The following is a 17,070-nucleotide window of genomic DNA, read 5'->3' on the forward strand; positions in this document are numbered from 1 at the left end:
TTGAAATAATGTATCATTTTTTAAACAAAATTTACTCCTATTTTAGTTTGTCATAGACACATCTGAGGTACATGTTTAATCTTTACCAGACTTCAACAGCAAGGCCCCATTTTACAGTTGAGGAAACCAAGGTAGCCAGTTAGTAAGTGAGACTGGCATAAATACACTGATGAAGATTTTTAAAATGATAATGTCTACAGCTGATGGACTTATACAATAGTATGCTATTTCTAGAGGGCAATTGGCTAGGCGTATATAAAGTCCTAAAAAAGCAAATACCCTTTGAGTCTGCAGTTGCATTTCATGGAATTTGATCTAAGAAAATGATCAAACATTTAACATCCCAGGTACAAGAATGTGCATTGCAAACTTGTTTATAATTGTCAAAAACAATAGTGATCTCAGACAAGAAAAAGCTAAGGGAGTTCATTGCCACAAAGCCAGTATTACAAGAAATGTGAAAGGGAATTCTTTTTATTTATTTATTTTATTGTGTTTTTTTTCCATTACCATTTAGTCCCCTTATACCCCCTCTCCCCGCAATCACCACACTGTTGTCCGTGTCCATGAGTCTAAAGGGAGTTCTTTAAGAAGAAAGACAAAGATAAAAATATGAATAATAAAATGGCAATAATTACACATCTATCAACAGTTAGTTTAAACACAAATGGATTAAATGCTCCAATCAGAAGGAATAGGGTAGCTGAATGGATAAGAAAACATGACTCATACATATGCTGTCTACAAGAGGCTCACTTTAGATCGAACTACACACACAGGCTGAAAATAAAGAGATGGAAAAAGATATTTCATGAAAATGGAAATTAAAAAAAAAAAGCTGAGGTAGCAATACTTATCCCAGACAAAACAGACTTTAAAATGATGTCTGTAACAAGAGGCAAAGAAGGACCTAGCAATTCTACTTCCGGGTATTTATCCAAAGAAAACACTAATTTGAGAAGACAGATGCATCCATATGTTCACTGTAGCATTATTCACAATAGCCAAGATACGGAAGCAAGCTCAGTGCCCATCAATAGCTGAGTGGATACAGAAGCGGTGCATGTACCACTGAGTAATAGGAATATTACTCAGCCACAACAGAAGGAAATCTTGTCGTCTGCCACAACATGGGTGCACCTCCAGGGTATTGTGCGGAGTGAAAGAAGTCAGACAGAGACAGAAAAACACTATATGATTGCACTTAGATGTGAAATCTAAGAAAGCAAATAAATGAACCAACAAAACAGAAACAAACTCATCAACACAGAGCACAGGTTGATGGTTGCCGGAAGGGGATGGCATTGGGAGTGTGGGCGGAAAGGGGCAGGGATTGGGAAGCACGGATCAGTTGTCACAAAACAGCCGTGAGGATGCGAAGTGCAGCATAGGGAATATAATTAATGACATTCTAATAAGTATGCGCCATGTCAGATGGGTACCAGATTTCTCAGGGTGAGCACTTTGGAAGTTACATAAAGGTCCAATCACAATGTTTGCACATCTGAAACTAATATAGTGTATGTTAATGGCACCTGAAAAATAAAAAATATTTTAAAGAAACACTGAAACAGGCTACATATTCAATCAGAGGTTTAGCTGATAAATTGTGGTACACTACAAAATGGAATATTTTGCACATTTTAAAACTGGTTTCAGATTATTTTAAAATACAGAAAATAGCTATATCGGCAAGGAAAATCATTTATTACTAAGTAAAAAAGGTGTCATATTTAGTTCAAGATGATGGATTGAAGAAATCCATTTACCTCACCTCACTCCCAAAAGCAGCAGCACACTGTGGGAATGTAAATATTGGCAAAGAAGCATAAAAGAGAGGAAATTAATATGATTGCTAAATACTGGGAGGAAAATATTAGTGACGCAAGAGTGTACGCATTTCTGGCAGACCAAAGATGCCTGTGGCCTAAATGCAATATAAATCAGAGTGGAGCGTGACACCGCTCAGCACAGGGCAGGGGCAGAGCAGCAGGGGAGGCGGCTCCATTTTGCAGGGCACCTCAGCTCCAAAGCGCTATGGTAGGAATCCGAGGAAGAACTTAACACAGGACAGTTGGTTGAAGAACTTGTATGTTCAATGGCTGCCAAGGCAGAGCCTCCTTTCTGACCCCCACACGCACGAATACTTTTGAGGAAAAAGCCTGCAACCTGAAGCTGGAGAAACACCTCTCGGAGGAATGAGACGGTTCACAGAACAGGGGCAAGGGCTTTCGGAGGAGAAGTTGCCAGGCTGCTCATCTCAGAGTGGCGCTGCTGGGTCCCCTCACCACACCCACGGACAGAGCTTTCGTGGGTTCTCTCGCAGGGAAGGGGCCCCTTCTGTCAGAGGCGATGGTAGTCGGCTACAGGTAACAACCCACATTTTCATTTTCATAAACATGGTCGGATGACTGAGTTATCAGCAGACATTTGTTGTTGTTGTGTTTTAAGAAAGCAGCTGTGGCGTGGGAGTGGTGGGGAAAAATAAACAAAACTCGGTAATGGATGTGTAACTAGACTTACTGTGCTGATCATTTTATAATATATACAAATATCAAATCATTATGTGGTATACCTGAAACTAACATAATATGTTCATCATACCTCAATAAAAAAAACATTTTAAAAAAGAAGCCACACTTACTTTAAATCATTTGTGGGGACTTCTTTTTTTAAAGATTTCATTTATTTATTTTTAGAGAGGGAAGGGAGGGAGGGGGGGGGGAGAGAGAGGGAGAGAGAGAGAGAGAGAGAGAGAGAAACATCAATGTGCGGTTGCTGGAGGTCACGGCCTGCAACCCAGGCATGTGCCCTTCCTGGGAATCGGGGACTTCATAATATGACATATGTGCTGGTTGATAATACTAATCAACGTCCAATAAAGATTTGTTGTTTAAAAAACAAGCAAGAAAACAGCTGTGGCAAAGACAGTGCCGCGGATTTATCGAACCGTGTCATTATCCTCGGGGGAGCACAAGGAAATGACCTTCCCGGGTGCCCTTCCCCGGGGGTGGGGCCAGACGCCTGCTCCTCCTGAAGGGCGGAGTGCGAGCGGCAGCAGATGCCACGTCCAGGCTGGGCCCAAGCCCCAAGTCTCCAACGCGTGATTCTCCTCTTCCTCACTTTTGTCACACCGACGGGAAGCCTGCATCTCTCCTAGGAGGGAGCTGCCCAGGTGAGCCTCCTGGCCAGGAAGCTGTGCACTGGCCTCAACGTGAACAGAAAACAAAAGAAAACTTCTGTTGCCACTAAGAACTGGAGGGCCGTTCATCATGACAGGTGTCATTAATTACTCTTACTAAGTCCGTTTTTTTTTTCTTTTCAGATTAAGTTTGAGGATATAGTGTATTCACTGATCTACAGAAGGATAAAGTGAAAGCAAATTTTAAAAAACAAGTAAGAGAAAGTTCATGGAAGTTAAAAATGTTTGCTTAAATGAAAATTTCGAAAGAGCCCAAATACAGATCCCAAACACACACACACGCACACACACACACACACAGTGGAAAACATGAGGGGAAAGGTTAGTACTAATGGGTAGATATTTTTTGACATATTTTTATAAAGTGGTCACTATTCCAGCGTAAGTGAAATTGGCGTAATGCAGAGGAGCAGGCTGTGCCTGGAACCTAGAGTATTCCCTGGGGTACCCCTGAGTGCTCCTCTGCCCACAGTTCCCACATGATGAAAACAGCAGCCACCCAGGGAAGCCAGGAACCCCCAGACTCAGATGCTCCGGGGATGAAGGTGTCGTGGTCACCCCACCCCAGAACAACTCCATCCTGCTCAGGTGCGGGCAGAAGACGGAGGGAAAGTGGAACGGCACGAGGAAGAAGTGTAACTGCAGAAGCAGCTCCAAACGGCCCTTTGTAAAGAGATACTGAGTGGCTTTGCAGAGTCTACAGACAAAAACTGCAGGTCATGCAGCCCAACAGGGGCAGGGGAGAGAACTCGGACCTCCAGCTGCTGTGGAACAAAAGGACCGGGACAGAACCTGAACTCGAACTCAGGAACCCTTTCAGAAGCCAAGGGTCCAGTTGTCTTAGAAGATGCAGTATTGATGCACCTTTACTATAAATGGCCAAGTTCCAAGGCTCTTCAGTTAAAACTTGCCCCACCGGCACTTCTGAATACCTGTTTCCCAGCCCGTTAAAAACCCTTAACCTAGTCCAGAGAGCAAGAAGGATCTGAGGTACCACTAAGTCCCCCATCTTCTCAGCTGGCACGTTCTTGATCAATAAACCCTTCCTTATTCCAAACTGATGCTTTGAGTTTTGGCCTTTCAAAGCATCAGGTACACAAACTTGGGTTTTGCTAACTGAAGATCATAGTGACTACTAATTTAGACCTCATGACCAACCACTGAGGCAAGGACTGAGGCAGTCATGTTTTGTATTATTTAATGCTTCTTTCCCTCCCTCCCCTGCAGCTTCCCCATAATGGGAGGAGCCCTGGAATAGGGGCTTAAGTTTTAGGTTTCAGGTAGGTCCCACTCAAACCACTGCTCAGTAACCACTTTCTCTGGTCCTTTGATTCCTGTACCCACGTGAACAACCTCTGTGTTCCCCATACACCAGCAGAGTGTATCAGCAACATTCGCAGCTGTAACAAGCAAACTCTAGACTTCATAATGGCACATGGTAGAAGTTCATTTCTGCTTCATTCAGAGTCCTAACTGGGTGCTCCTGGTTGGTGGGAATGAATCCCCTCTCCAGGCAATAATTTAGAGACTGAGGTGTTATTGTTGTTTTTCTCATCTGCCTTCTTAAAAATGAAGGCTTCCAAGATCCTTCTACTGATCTCTACCAAATCGGTAAAGAGAAAAGAGAATGTAGATAAAGCTTCTTGGCCAGGGGGTGACACGGTTATCTCGAACTGCACACCCTGGGAGGAACCAGTCACAGGAAGCCCTCTGGCTACTCCCCCTCCAGTTTCACTGTGTCTTTTCTGTTTCGTCAGATGTCCCTCCTCTATCTCAGATTCCAGGCACAGCCCCCCAGGCAAAGTTATGAGGTGATTTTTACATCTCAGGGAAAAAGAAGAGAGGTAGCCCTGGTCGATGTGGCTCAGTTGGTTGGAGCATCATCCTGTAGACCAAAGGGTCGCAGGTTCAATTCCCAGTCAAGGCACACACAGAGGTTGCAGTTTTGATCCTCAGTCAGGGCATGCATTCAAGAAGGCAACAACATTGATGTCTCGATCTCTCTCCCTCTCTCTCTCTCTCTCTCTCTCTCTCCACCCCCACCTTCCTCTCTCTCTAAAAGCAATGAAAAAATGTCCTCAGGTGAGGGGGGTAACAATAGAGGTACTAAGAGATTATGACCATTACCTAAAGAAAGGTAACTCAGTTATTTCATCTTTTCCTTAAAGACACATGTCTGCCTGTACTGGGGTCATATCTACTGATACATTCTTTAGGAATCTTGTTAGCTTGCACTCTTGTTTCATTAGTAGATTAGAAAGAAAAGTTATCCATTAATATCTAAAATAAGACAAAATAGTTGTTACTGGATCTTTTCAGAAGACTCTTGGGAAGCAAACATAAGGGCCCTACCCCCAGGGAAAGTAACATTTATGACCAAGTTACACCCTCTCTTTTCAGAAGCCTGGGAGATTGAGCCCTGGGGCCACCACCATCGCCACCAAAGTCCCTGATGACAATGACACAGGAGATGTGAAGTAGTGTAGCTGACAGCTGCCTCTCCTATGGCCAGGATGATTTATTGGGAAGAAGCAAAGTGTGATCCCAGCTTGGTGATCAGCCACCATTATGAATGACACTGTAGCTATGCAGACCGGGAAGTTCATGACCAACAGACTACCTCAGTGGTAGCCAGTGGTCAATGACACCCTTCACCGTGGGAAGGAAACAGCACCAAAGACAGGAATGCAAGGAAAATCTAGCCAAAACGTGGAAGATCACACCAATGTCATCTTTGCGTTTACATTTAGAACCTGTGTTGGTGATGGCCGTACAGCTGGCTCTGACATGGCTTCCGATCCCTGGGATGACGCAAAGAAAAATGACCCCAAACATAGACCTGCAAGACGTGGTCTGCATGAGAAGAAGAAGACCTCAAGGAAACAGAAAAAGAAACGCAAGAACAGGATGAAGAAAGTCAGGCGACTGCCAAGGACAAAGCTGGTGCGGCCAAAAGTCAGCTGGAGATAGGACAGCAGAAGGAGTAGATTCCTCAGTGACTTTCGCTGTGGTGATTGTGCGGATTTTTCACGATGGTTAATAGACGAAGAACTTTCAAAAACAAAAACAAAAAAAAAAGCGTGGTCCCCTTTGACTGCTTCCGCACCCCTGAAATTTCCATCTAATTGTTATTTAAAAAATAGATAAACACAAAGCCCTATACTACTCAGTCCTTTCTTATGTAAAGCAATTCAACTCTGCTCTAGCCCCCCGCGCCCCCCCACTCAAAATAACAAATACAGACAATACTCAGGAAAAAAAGGAGGGAGGGATGAGGGGAGAGTCAGCCTGCCTAAACACTGGATTTGGGAGGCAGCTTGGGAGCACTTTCAAGTTTAGCTCAGGGACACATTTCCTCCGAGCACGACAAAACAACGTTCCCCAAGGAGAATTTTCAAGCCAGATGCTAAGAGGAAAAAACCAAAAACATTTCCTATCATATTATACTATTTCTATATTCTACTGCTTGAATGCTGTCTCTCTGCCAACCAGTGTCTTAGCAGCTTTATTTTTTTAAATTATTCAGTAGCATTTAGCAGATGGAAAAACCCCGGGTCACAGGGAAAAGCACCCATCACAATTACACACAGATGTATCAGGGTCCCAACAAAAAGAGACGCAAAGGCCTTCATTACTTATTAACAAAGACATAAACTTGTTTCCATTTGGAAAAAATAGACTAAGTAACATAACTGGTGAATAAACTTCTTCAAAGCAGGTTAAATAGGAATTGACACCTTTTATTAGGTTATTTTATTATAACTTCAATATAATCAATGTAACTACAGAAATCCCCTATTTTCAACAGCATTAAATCTACCATCCTCACTACTACTAAAAAGAGGGTGTTTGGAAGAATTGCTTTAGAAAAATGCATACAGAATAAAATTTTGTCATTATCCTTTGGGTATTCAGAATCTAAAGCATTCACCAAAGAAGCTATCCTGAAATCTTAAATTTCCTACTCAAATGAGAAAACAAATATGAAAATATGTTTAAATCTCTCTCTCTCTTTCCCCACCATTTGAACTATTAGCAATTGCATGGGAAGTAATTGCAAATTGTTATATACAAAAGTCCATAATACTAACCCACTCTGCTAGCTGGTTGAAGCCCATTGCAAGGTAGGTCGATTCTCATAGGTAACTTTGTTCACTTACCGTGATTACTAGTCTTCGGAATGAACTACCTGGAACAAAAATGTGTCCCCGTGCCCCTTCCTAATTCCTACCAAATTCAAATGAAAGAAAATGAGAGCCCTCGGAGACCACTGGAAATAATCATCCCTTCTGCAATCTATAATTTGATCGTGGATAATTACGTGATGTGACAATAGGATAATTAGACTTGTTTCTCTCTGTGTTTGTGTGTGGCCCAGTCATGCCACATTTGCTAAATTATATTTTTAAATGACCTATTAAAATTAGTTAACTCGGTAAATACCATGGCTAGGAATGATTTAGATAATTGCAGTGTTTGTGGAACTCAAAATTGTGTTTTAGTTTCCTTCTTAATACAGAAAAAGATAGTTCAATAACAACTTCTATGCCAAAGTCTATCAATGGACTAGACACTGTTGGAAGGCACGTAAGTGAATCTGACATGGAAGGCGTTACGGGGTACACAGTCCCGGGGAAGAGGGGGACGTTCCTCAGAAACCACACAAATAATTACATACTGACAAAGCAGCATGAATACGATGAAAGAAAAAGCGCCATGAGTGAGTGTAACGTGATTTCAGAAGGGTTCCCTGAAACAGCAATATGTGAGCTGAGATTTTTTTTTCCATTTCGGTGAACTATACATAAAAATATTTATCATTTTAACCAATTAAGGTAGCATTAGGTATGTTCTAAATGCTGTGAATCACTACCTATACCAAAAATATTTTCATCTTTCCCAACAAAAACTCTGTTTCTAGTAAAGAATAACTCTCCTTCCCCTTCAGCCCCTGGGAGCCGCTATTCTCTTCTCTGGCTTTATGAATTTGTCTATTTGAGGTATGTCATAAAACTGAAATTACACATTATTTGTCCTACATCTGGCTTCATTTCACTAAGCATAATGTTTTCAAGGTCCAGCTATGTTGTAGCATGTGTCAAAATGTGACTCCCCTTTCTGGTTGAATAATACTCCGTTGTATGTATACACCACATTTTGTTTATTCATCTGCTAATGGACACCGGGGCTGTTCCCACCTTTTGGCTGTTGTGAATAATGCTGCTGTGAACACTGGTGTGCAATTATCTGTTCTGTTCCATGCTTCCAATTCTTCTGGATACACACACCTAGGAGTGAGATTATCAGGTCGTGTGGTAATTCAACAGTTAACTATTTAGAAAATTATCAAACTACTTTCCACAGCTGCTACCATTTCCCATTCCCACCAGCCACACAGGAGAGTTCCAATTTCTCCGCATCCTCACCAACACTTGTTAGTTTCCGTGTTGAAATTATAACCCACCCTAGTAAGTGTGAAGTGGTATCTCCTTATGGTTTGGATTTGCATGTCCCTAATGACAAATGACTTTGAGCATATTTTCATGTGCTTATTGGCCATTTGTACATCCTCTTTGGAGAAATGTCTATTCAAATCTTTTGCCCATGTTGGAATTGGGTGGTTTGATTTCCATTGTCAAGTTTTAGGAGGTTTTTTAACCTCCTAAATACATATTCTGCATATTAATCACTTATCAGATATATTATTTGCAAATAATTTCTCCCATTCTGTGAGTTGGCTTTTTGGTTTCTTGATAATCTCATTTGATGTATAAAAGCTGGCTGGAGCACCGTCCCTTAAACTGAAAAGTCACTGGTTCAATAACCGGTCAGGGCCCGTGCCCAGGTCGTGGGTTCAGTCCCGGATCGATCCCAGGTTAGGGTGGTCGGGGCTTGTAGGAGAAGCAGCTGACTGATGTTTCTCTTTCACATCAGTGTTTCTCTCCCTCCCTTTCCCTCTCTTTAAAATCAATAAGCATGCCTTCAGGTGAGGATAAAAAAAAATCAACTGACTATATGAATAAGGGTTTATTTCTGGGCTGTGAGCTGAGATTTAAAGAATGAACAGGAGTCAAATAGATGACAAAAGAGAGAAAAGTCCCTCTAAGTAGAAAGATGAGTTTGAGCCACAGTAAGTGTTGACTTTCTTCTCAAGGAATGTAACATTAATATCTCATTCTTCTATTTCTCTTACACACACTGCATTAAATCAATCTGGCATTTCAAATCTCTTTTGGGGGAGACCCTGGCTGGGTAGCTTATTTGGTTAGAGCATCCTCCTGATATACCAGGGTTGTGGGTTTGATTCCCAGTCAGGGCACATATAAGAATCAACCACTGAATGCACAAATGGATGAAGCATCAAACTGATGTTTCTGAACAACTGATATTGTTCAAAATGAATCAATAAAAAATGTTTTCATCTCTTTTGGGTGAGATTCTGAGTTACTACTTTACTCTGGAGGCTCCAGCAGAATAACACAGGATGGCACTAAATCCATTCTCCTTATTGTCTTCCAACTGATGTCATAAATACAACACTTCTTTTCTCCTGGTATCCAACAGGTAACGGTGGTTCAGAAAAGCACAATGAACAAGGCTGAACACTAATTCTCATGAGTGGTACAGAACAACATTACAAGGAGGAAGAAGTTAATTACCTAACAATTAGCGAAGCCCACCTCGCCCCCAGTAAAATTAGTAATTATAACATTCTAAAGAGCAGTGTTAGGGAAGCTCCTTCTAGGCAATTGAAGGGTTTGTGGGAGGGGAGAAAGGGGGAGCTCGTGTTTTCAGAAGTGATTTTAGGAGAACAAACATGGGAAATTTCTGTAACTTATACTAGTTTAATGTAACACCTTACATGTCAAATGTCTCTGCTTCATTAATCTACTTTGAAGGGAATGAATGAATGTGACCCCATTAAATTCTGTTTTCCAATATGAAAATAAACGCTTTCATGTTTGCATTTAAAGTGATTAAAGTCTTTAAGCCTATATTGTTGTTGAACTTAAAAGCTACGATACCATTATTTTTTAAAGTCATCTCCCACTTTCGCACCGCATCCCCTTGGGTTTATAATAAATAAAAAGTGAGTGCATTTCTTAGTTTTATCTGTATTCGTGATTGCTGCTTTAGCTACACAAAGGCTCAGATGATGCTTTTAAATTGTTGATTGTAAGAGCCTAATCAATTTTGTAGACACATGTCAACATCTTCCCATTTCTCCTTGCATCGTGATGGTGCGGGGAGAGAGGGGTGGAAGAGGAGAGCTGGGATGCAGGGGGAGGATGGGCGATTTCTCCTTCCAGTCACATGTGTGGGTATTCGTATGTGTGTGTTTAAACTCCATGTGTGAATCTTTCAAAATGACTTATTTAATTTTAGCAGTATTACTTTGTACTGTCACGAATGGTCCCATTTTTATTCAAGAAATGAAAGGATCAAATGTCCCCCTCAATACTGTCTCATTGATATAAACAATTCTAGAAATGCAAAAGACAACAGTTTATTTGAGTATATTATAAAATTTGAGCCTTTTTGTTACTTTCTACATGAAGAAATTTCACGTTTATTCCCCTGGCTTACCTTAGAAATTGGTCTGGAATATCATGCTTATTAAGACATTGTACTTGGTTTGGGAGCTTCCAGTCAAGATGGGGGCATAGGCAGGCATGGCTCGCCTCTTCACACAACCACATCAAAATTACAGATAAAATATAGAACAACTATCACTCAGGAACATCAGAAATTAAGTTGAATGGAAGTCTGACAACTACAGAATTGAAGAGACCGCATCCATCCAGAGGGGTAGGAGGGGCGCAGACGCGGAATGGGCTGGCCCCACACCCACGTGGATAGAAACTTGGGAGGGATATCTCTGGAGCAAGGAATCCCAGCCCCACACCAGGTGCCCCAGCCCCGGATTCCAATGCCAGGAAGACAAGTCCCCACAACTTCTGGCTTCAAAAACCAGTGGGGATTGAGTCAATGGAGGAGGCTGCTGGAGCCCCAAGCAGTTCCTCTGAAAGACCCCACACATGGACTCACCTGCTCAGACTCACTCCCTCTGAGTTCCAGCACTGAGGTGGCAGCTTGAAGGGCACCTCAGGGTGGCACACAGGGAGAGACTGAGTGTCTGGCGTTTGGGTGAGTAAAGGCCATCGTCCCTTTGCTGAGCCCTGCCCCCGCACAGAGCCGGTAGGCTGGTACCATATCTGAGACTCCGTCAACCTGGCTAACACTGTGTGACCCACCATGGAGATCCACAGAGGCTCTGCCCTACCCAAGTTACCAGCACACCCCAGCTGCCTTTCCATAAGAATGGCTCATCTTGGCTCCTAAATCCTATCAAACAAGCAATAGCTGGCCTCAGTGAGCCCTAGCAGCAGCCAGATTAGATTCACAGTTTGGCTTCATCTGGGAATCTCTAAGCCCAGCACAAGTAGCAGCCATCTCAGGTCACTTAAGGGTGTCCCTAGCAAAACACAGGTGGGTGCTGATCTTGGCCTGCACCACCTGGGAAACCCCAGGGCCAGAGCACCCAGTGGACAGCTACAGACCATGTCAGAGCACCACCACCCTGCTCCTGCACAGCTGATCCTCCATGGCAGGTGGAGGTTGGTGCTCAGTGGTCACAGCCAGTCCTTGCAGCTGACTGGCCTGGGTAAATCCCTCCCATTGATCTGCCAACAGCAACCAAGGCTCAACAACAAGAGGATGGAGTACTTAGCCCACATGAAGGGCACACCTCAAGTACCCAGTTTGGGTGATAGGGGAGGCTGTGTCACTGGACTTTACAGGACACCTACTACGGTAGGCCACACCACCAAGACGCACAGTCAAAGCAGCTCTACCTAAACACAGAAACAAACAGAGGGAGGCTGCCAAAACAAAGAGACAAAGAAACATGGCCCAAATTAAAGAACAGATCAAAACTCCAGAAAAAGAGCTAAATGAAATGGAGACAAGCAATCTATCAGGTGTAGAGTTCAAAAACTGTTTATAAGGATGCGCAAGGAACATAGTGAGGACCTCAGCAGCATAAAAAAGACCCAGTCAGGAGTAAAGGATACACTAATTTAAATAAAGAACAGGTAAACAACAGCAGAGTGGATGAAGCCGAGAATCAAATCAGTAATTTGGAACAGAAGGAAGCAAAACACAACCAATCAGAACAACAAGAAGAAAAAAGAATAAAAAAAAAAATGAGGAGAGTATGAACAGCCTCTGGGACAACTTTAGGAGGTCCAACATTCTCCGCATAAGGGTGCCAGAAGGAGAAGAGGAAGAGCAAGAAACTGGAAATCTATCTGAAAACACAGTGAAAGAAAACTTCCTAATGTGGTGAGGAAAACAGACATGCAAGTCCAGGAAGCACAGAGAGTCCTAATTATGATGAATACAAAGAGGCCCATTCCAAGACACATCATTATTAAAAGGCCAGAGGTTAAAGATAAAGAGAGACTCTTAAAAACAAGAAAAAAGAAGTTAGTTACCCAAAGGTTGCCAGATGGGAGGAGGGAAGGGGTAGAATGGGTAAGAGGTGAGGGGATGAAGAAGTACAAATAGGTAGTTACAGAATAGCCATGGGGATGTGAAGCACAGTGTAGGAAATGGAGTAGTCAAAGGGCTTATACTCATGACCCATGGACGTGAACAATGGTGGGGGGAATTGCCTCAGGGAGTGGGGGATGCTGGGTGGGGAGGGGGCAAAGACAGGGATCAGGACAACTGTAATACCATAATCAATAAAATATAATTAAAAATCAAAATTAAAATTTTTCATAAAAATAAATAAATGTGAAAAAAGACATTGTACTTTGTTTGAAATCTGTCACTTTAATTACGCTTCCACATTTTAATGCTTCCTTATTATCTTTTATTATGTTGCCTTTGGATGCATGAACTATATCCATTTGCTTTTATATTTTATCTATGATTTGTAAGGTTAACACCCTACTTGAAAGATAATCTTACATGATTATCTTAACACATTAAAATTCTTTTACCCAATTATTCCAACGATAACTACTGACTTCCTTTGATAAAAGTCAAAGAAGCTAGCCCTGCTGACATCCCCATTTTTGCCACTTCCCTTTTACATTTTGTACTAAACTAATCTGAAGTTTAATTAATATCTCCCTTAAAAATAAGACTTTCTTTTCTATATTTACATGGAGCATTTCACTTTTGTTCCCATAATTACCCTCAATTACTTAATTTTTCTCTTTTTATTGCTTAGTAATTTGCAGGTTTCTATTTTTTATTTTATTTATCCTACAATTTTAGATAGTTTCGGTGATTATAACCACTTTTCCTCAATCACAACTCCCCTAATGAAGGATGCAATTGCTTATTCATCTCTTAATTGTTCAGAGTACATTTGCAATGTGTCTTACTGGAAAACAGACTGGAGTGGTAAATGTTCTCAGAATTCACAGATCTGAGAATGACCTTATCTTGCCTTTGGAAAAAAATTAAGCCCTTGGCTGGGGATATAATATTTTAATGTATATCCAAAGGGGAAATATGAAGCTACATTTTTTTAAAAATCACAACTATAGGCATTATTTTTCTCATGTAGAAAGATGTGTAGGTGGTTGCCAGCTTTGGCTCAGCAGCCAATATGGCCATTACTCTGTGGTAGGCAGAATAATGGTCCCCGAAGTTACCATATCCTAATCCTTGGAATCTGCTGCGTTAGTTGACATGGTAAAGGGGAATTAAGCTCCCCGAAGAATGAAGGTTGCTAGTGAGCTGACCTTGAGAGGGGGAGATCATCCTGGATTATCAAGATGGGCCCAATATAATCACAAGAGCCCTTACAAGTGGAAGGGGGAGGTGGAAGAGTCAGCCTGGGGCCTCCGCCCAACACTTGAAGACAGAGAAGGCTGTGAGTTAAGGGAAGCAGTGACCTCTAGAGGTCACCCTGGAAAAGAAAGGGAAACAGTCCTGGTAGCCTCCAGAAGGAAGGCAGTCCTGCTTACACCTCGATTTTTTTTATTATCCAGCCCAGTTAGACTCATCACAGACCGCTGACCTCCGGAACTGTGAGATCGTACATTTGTGTTGTTTTCAGCCACTCCGTTTTCTGTGGCATTGGTAAGAAACCAGTACAATATTGCAAGATGACTGACTACAAAGCCAGACAGAAGAGAGAGGACCACATCAGCCAAATCAGTCCTTTTTTATCAGAAACCCGGAGGGGCTCTCAGCAGAATTCTGTTTCCTTCAGATGAGGCAGAATTAGGTCCGTCTCCACTCCTAACTGGGAGAGAGGCTAGCAAGGGCAATTATTTCGCTTCTCAGTGTCAATATTTTGGGTAGCCAAGGACAAGTGTTGAGAAGTGCTTTCTAGAAGCTGACCAGTAGGGTTTTATCCTTTTCTCTTGAAAACCCCAAATTATTCATTAATCAGGGCCCCAGAGAAGAGATGTGGATGCATTTTAATTTTTAACCCTTGTGTGTACATGTAAACTTATGAGAAAGATACAGATGGAAAACATTTACCAGAATATAGCTTGGCACTGATTTCTGCTTATCAATTTTGCTTAGAAGATGGCAAAATCTCCAAGTTTTCAGTCTCATGAGTCTTTTTAAAGTTAAACTATTTAATAAATATTTGTTGAGTACTTAATGTGTGCCAGATGCTAAAATACATTTTTTTAATTTTATATATATTGTATTTTTGCCTTTTGTGTATTTGGTGTCTTCTCATTCCAGAGTTATCATTTTAAGGTTAAAATTGCCTATTGTATTTGCAGGCCTTTTACTTTCTCTGCTATTTAAAAATAATCTATTCATGTCTCACATCTTGAATGTCTTCCCAGGTTCCTGTTAGACTTCACTGGTTTATTTTTCCCGGAGTTTTGTCATTTTTTTTTTCTTTCTGCATGGAGGAGGTTTTATTATGGCTATTGTGCTTTTCTTCCTTTTATTTTTCCCCACTGCCTTTTATTCCAGCCTTTAAAAATAGTTTCCATATCTGTTTGTAACGCTCTAAGAATACAAGTGGAACTTTTTCTTACCCCCCTTACATCTTGATTCCATTTCTATATTGCCTCTGATTTTCAAAAGATCCCAAGTTGTATAGTTGCTGTGGCTTATGTATTCTTGATGGTGATTTGTACCCTGTGATACTGGTGCTTAAAAGCCTTATGGGTTAGATTCTAGAATCGTATGTGAATGGAGAGAGAGAGAGAGAGAGAGAGAATGGCTGTAAGACAAGGGAGCATCCAGCAGCTGGAGAACAAGGAGGTGATCCAGCCACATCTAGATGGAGAGGCGGGTCTTGGCGCAGGCAGGCAGGTCACCCTCCTGTTTAGGGGAATGTGGATGTTTCCAAAGAACACCATCTGGGACCAGAGCTGGAGGACACAATGGCATTGACAGAGGAGCAGACAGGGGACCACCTGCTCCACGGTGGGCATGATCGCATCTCCTGTCTGGGTGTAAAGGGGGCAGACGGCACTGACAAGGGAAGAAGCAGAGTGGAGTGGAGCCCTTACCAGCCCTGTCCTGCCAATGTCTCATTAAGATCCAGGATGTTTTCAGCTCTTATTGTTTATATGAGTAACTCCATAGGGTTTGTTATTGTTCTTCTGAGTTGGTGTCAAGAGTTATTTTAGTGAGAGAAGGCTTCTAGTGTGTCCATTCATTCTACTAACCACCTGGAAATCATCTTTGAACATTAAAAAAATGTATTAAAGATGATGGTCTGGGGGGAGGGGCAGATACCAGCAACGATGCCCTATGAAAAGCAGTCATCTTTGTACACTGTAGGAAAAGATGTAGAAATTGTGATGAACCACTGGCTGGTGGTTGCCTATCTAACGTTCTTTCTCTCCTCTCCCTAACCAAACTTTCATTGTATTTGGTGCCAAATGCCATGCCCAGAATGCAATGCCCAGTCCCTTTCAGACAGGGTCATCATAGGGCACAGTCTTGGACAGTAATATACAAGGAGATGCCACAGGGTAGAGCTTCCAGAAAGGTTCTTTAAAGGGTGCTAACTCAGCTGAAGCTATGCCCTTTCTTCTGTGCCTATCTCCTTTTTCTTGACTGAAACCAATAGACACGACAGCTGGAGCTCCGGCTGGCATGCTGAGAACAGGAGAGCAAGGCCACCCCTAAAGACGGAGGGCCAGAAACCTAAACCTAAGTCCTATTGACCTGGGGCTTCATAGCAGTCCTGATTCACTCCATGGAAATCACTGCTGTGGAAATACAGCTTTTCTGTTACAGGCAGCTGACTGTCCATCCCTAACTGATCAAATACTGTGTAATGAGAGAAGAGCCCGTCTCTCTCTCTCTTTCTCTGTCTCTGTCTCTGTCTCTCTCTCTCTCTCCGCGCTAACACCTCCAAGTGTGTCTTTCCCTTATTGCTCAAAGCCATGTCAAAGTGTGGACTCTCATGGGTAAATTTTGAAGATCGTTCACATTCAGCATGCATTAGGATACCAATCACCATGAGTCTACAAATCAGTGGCAGACCAGGTGTGTCCGCAAAGCAAACCAGTACTGTGGGAGAAGTCTAGAACACTCTGGAAACTTCTAAACAGGAAAAGAATAAAAAACAGTTCAGTAGTATAAATGGGCATTTGACACTTTTATTAGAGACTAGACTCTCCAGCTTTTGGGAAGTCAGGTCACACCGAGAGGTGATAGGGCTTCCAGCCAGTTCAGGAAAGGGCCGGGACCCCTGCAAGGCGGGACCTCTGGAGCTATAATGAATGTTCTGGAGTAAGAGATCTGGGGACTCAGCAAATTCTTTTATTGCTTTTTACTAGAATTCTCATCACTGAAATTACTTATAAAATTCCTTGTTTATAACATCCGCGTGCATGAGCCATTCCAAAGGGAAATAA

The sequence above is a fragment of the Phyllostomus discolor genome, chromosome 10 (genome assembly GCF_004126475.2).
Source record: "Phyllostomus discolor isolate MPI-MPIP mPhyDis1 chromosome 10, mPhyDis1.pri.v3, whole genome shotgun sequence".
NCBI classification, from domain to species: domain Eukaryota; kingdom Metazoa; phylum Chordata; class Mammalia; order Chiroptera; family Phyllostomidae; genus Phyllostomus; species Phyllostomus discolor.